Raw genomic sequence first — 4,636 nt, forward strand, 5'->3', positions numbered from 1 at the left:
GTTTCTATAACAATGGAATATTATGCAACCATAAAAGGAGACCATGTCTTTTGGAACATGGATGAACCAGGAAGACACAAAGTGAAATAAACCAGATACAGAGAGAAAAATAATGTATTATCTCACTAACAAGTAGAATCTTGAGGGGGAAAAAAAGGAAACTCAAAGCAGTAGAGAGTAAATGTTGATTGCCAGGAGTTGGAGGGGAATGAGGATATGTTAGTTCAAAGGTTACAAATTTCCAGTTATAAGATGAATAAGTTCTGAGGGTCTAATATACAGCATAATGCTGAATGGTATACTGTATTGTATATTTGAAATTTACTAAGAGTAAGGAATGTTTTAATTCCCTCCACTGTGGTAATCACTTCAAAGTGTATATGTATATAAAATCATCACATTGTACACCTGCAATATATACAAAGGATGAATGATATACTGTGAAAACTATCTTATCTAAAAAGTTAAAAAAAATTTCCTATATTGAAAGAACAGATACTTGGAAAATGCAATAGAAAATAATATCCTTTTAAAATAGCAGCATAAAAAAACTCAGAAAGACTAAACTTTATATATACTGGAAACATACTAGATATTATTAACATAAAAGATAACATAAGTGGAAAGACCTAACAGATTGTGAATAAGAATTCTCTAAAGATCCAAATTCTTTCTCAATCAAATCTTATTCAAAATACTAACTGAACATAGTTTTTACTAGACTAGCTTACTGCAACTTAATTTCAAAGCATAAATATATAAGAATAGTAATAATTCTGATAAGAAATAGTAATGAAGGAATCCTATACTGATAGGGTATCAAAGTGTATTTTAAATCAAATGTAATTACATCCTCTGTTACATGGAACATGAACAAAGAGACCAATGGAAGATAATAGAGGCTTCAATTGGATGTAATGCATACCATATTTTAGAATGCATAGTTGGGATAGCAAAGCCATGGGGAAAAATAATCATGCATTGATAAGAATGCCAATCCAGAAAAATAATTAAAATGCAATATCTACTTAACTCCTTACAACAAAATTAAGTGCAGCTGGTTTAAAAATACAGGCATAAAATTTAAAAAGCAAAAAGACTTAAAAATTAAATGTGAAAAAATGTGGAAGAATATTTTGTTAACATTTGAATAGGAAAATTCTTTCTAAGCAAGACACAGATACTATAAAATATAGATGTATTTGATTATGCAAAAGTTAAAATATTTTTACATGGCCAAAAAGATTCTGCACAGTATAGAAATAAGAAAAATAAATAACAAGCTGGAAAAATAATAATTCTACCTATATAGTAAATTGGATAACTTCTTTATTATTATAATTAAATTATAAAAATCAATATGAAAAAGATCAGCAATCAGATAAAACACATAAAATCCATTAATAGTCAATTCATGAAAGAGGAATGCAAATCATTTAAAACACTTGAATAAATGCTCAAATTCAATTATATTCATTTGTAATTAAAGTATACAAATGAAACACAATTTCTTTAATCAGACTGAAATACCACAAATGTTTATCAAACACTGCCTGTTGAGAATGTTCTAAAAAGGTATTCTCCAGAATTAGGAAAGTAGTGAGTTTGGTACAAACTCATGGATGGCATTTTGTCAATAACCATGAACATCAACATTTTAAATGTATGTATCAATTGACTCAGCAATTCCACCGCTGGGAACTCAAATTAAAGAAATTTCAAAAAGACATCATTGCAGAATTATTTGTCATAGAAGACTGAAGAAGATATGAAGGGGACTGGATTCATCGGTGTTAGTGATCTTTAAAAAGAAGTTAAGCAGTTTGAAGAAACTGAGAGTGAGTTAGATCTGTAGACTGGTATATGAAGATGCTCAGGAGACTGAGTAGTAAATAGCAAAATTTATACACAGAGACATCACTGTGAACATATATGTAAAAATATACTTATTTTTGAAAATAGTATTATTGGAAGAATCTTAGAGGATAATGACTGCATCTGAAAAAACTGGAAGACTCTAATTTAGGATGATTAGGAGGTTTATTCCAAATTATTCCATTTTCACAGATTTCATTTTTAGTATGTATTATCATTATTATCTATTAGCTTTCAATTTTTAATTTAGAAAATTAAATATTACACTAAAAATGTTATATTGAATAAAAGAATAATCTGTATAACATTAAACATTCTAAATTTACAATAAAATGAAGATAAATGATAAGAATCTGAGTAACATAAAACTAAGAATGAGAAAGAATTAAAAGTAAATACAGCAATTAAGTAAAAATTAATGAAACTCTATAAAATTGCATTGACTACTTTATTACACATCATTTACTGACTCCCTACTGTAAATGCATTCCAAACTTCTAGGTGCACTGATAAACCAGACATAATAGAGTTTATATTTTAGCAGGAAAGCTAGTATTAGTAGCAGAAGGATACAATTCATTTTTAATTACAATGATCACAAATTCTTCAGAGAAAAGGAAAGCTTGCATCAGATTTATGAAGACTTTCATATTCCAAGGAGGCTAGTTCTAGTGCTAAATCCCTTCCTTTATGATGGATAATGTGCTTATTTATTACTTGATCTCAATTTTTTTCTCCAGAGCTTCTTCATAGCATCAGTCATCTCAGAATTTCTTAGACTGTAGATAAATGGGTTCAGCATGGGGCTTATGACTGTATAAAACACACCTAATGATTTGTCAATAGGGAAGGTCTTAGCAGGTCTTGCATACATGAAAATACAAGGAACAAAGAAGCAGACAACCACAGCGATGTGGGAAACACAGGTCTGGAGGGCTTTCCACCTCCCTTCCTGACTCAGGTTCTTTAGAGTGTGCAAGATGACTCCATAAGTGATGAGTAAGAGCAGAAAAAAAAATACTGCACATCAGTCCTCCATTGGCCACCACTAAGATGCCAGTGACATAGGTATCAGTACAGACCAGTTTCAACAAGGGGAACATATCACACATAAAGTGATCAATGACATTGAGGCCAGAGGATGGGAGCACATAAATAGTGCCAAGTTGAATTACTGAGTGCAGAAAACCTCCAACACAGGACACCAGCAGCAACACAACACACACCCTTTGCCTCATCATAACCAAATAATGCAAGGGCTTACAGATGGCCATGTAGTGATCATAGGCCATCACCAACAGAAGAACAATCTCTGACCCACCAAAAAAGTGCTCAGTAAAAAGCTGAGTCATGCAAGATTCAAAGGATATGGTGTTTTCCCCAAAGAAGAAGTCTGAAATCAGTCTGGGGGAACTAGAAGAAGAATAAATTAGATCTATAAATGAGAAGCTGGCAAGAAAAATGTACATTGATGAGTTCAGAGTCTTACTGACAGTAATTGTCCCAACAATGAGCAGGTTACCCATCATAGTCAAAATGTTGAAGAGCAAGAACATGACAATAAGGAATTTCTGCTCCTTTGGATTCTGTGTGAGGCCCAAAAGAACAAAGTTAGTTACATTGTTCCTTGATTCCATCTAGTCTGTACAGGAGCTGGCTTCACATATTAGAAGCAGTTTACGTACAAAACAATGGGGGACTTTTAAATGCATTATAAGGTTAATCATTTTATCTATTCAATTAAAAGAATGTGTATGGAGTATTTGTTCATGTACAATGTGCCATTGACATTGTGAGTACCAAGTTGAATAAGGCATCGTTCCCCACCATTAGTGATAGGATACATGACAGGGGATCAGACAATTCCAGACCCACGTAATAAGTACCATTAAAAGGATATTCACACAGTGCTAAGAGTGTAGGAATATGTCAATCAAGCTGGAATCAGAGAAGGCTTCCTATGAAAAGCAATGATTTAGCTGAGTTTTTTTTTTTTAAGTGAAAGAACAAGAAAAGATGGGAAAGGAATTTCATGAAAAGGTATTCGACTTATAAAGTCACAAAAGTATACTACTTGAGACTCACTTAAGGTGATTTATGTTATCAGTATGAGTAGATCTAACCATAAATAGATGTTCTTTGTCCTGAATTGTGTCAAACCTCAGTGATAATTCTTTAGGGTCTCTAGGTGGGTATTTCCCTTTTCCTGAACAATAAATACTGCAGCAGTCCAATTTTGTGTCTCCGGGCTTTATCTCTCCCCTAATTTTCAAACCTGTACATGCAGCATCTCTAATTTTGGACATCCAACTGAATTGAAATTTAGCATTTGTAAAACTAACTTTTAATTGTCCATAATAAACATAAGCATTTCCTATACCTAAAATTTAATAGATATTCCCTATTCATCTCATTAAATGGTATCATTTTCTATGTTATGTTTTTACAAAAAAAATTCACAGTGTTCTTCACTTTTGTAACTCTCATACAACTTAAACACATCCTATTGTCTCTACTTTTGAAATATATCACAAATTTGATCACTTTCTACCCATTAGTTCCTTTTGGGTCCACTGCAATAATCTCCTGCCTACACTTTTATTCTAGCCTCCAAAAACTTCTTCTCCTGTAGCAGCCCAAACTGTCCTTTTTAATCTTATTCTGATGACATCACTCTGTTGTTCAAAACTCCTACAGTATATTCCAGTCACACACACTCATGATTTAATGTATCAATTTAGTATTTACAGTAACAAGAAAT

General features: G+C 32.1%; 1 pseudogene; it reads right to left on the reverse strand.

Annotated features, from left to right (window-relative positions):
* Positions 1 to 2,581: 2,581 nt before the first annotated feature.
* LOC102542302 (olfactory receptor 4A47-like) lies at positions 2,582 to 3,512 on the reverse strand (annotated as a pseudogene).
* Between the last annotated feature and the right edge of the window lie 1,124 nt (positions 3,513 to 4,636).

This window comes from Vicugna pacos, chromosome 31, assembly GCF_048564905.1.
Source record: "Vicugna pacos chromosome 31, VicPac4, whole genome shotgun sequence".
NCBI lineage: Eukaryota > Metazoa > Chordata > Mammalia > Artiodactyla > Camelidae > Vicugna > Vicugna pacos.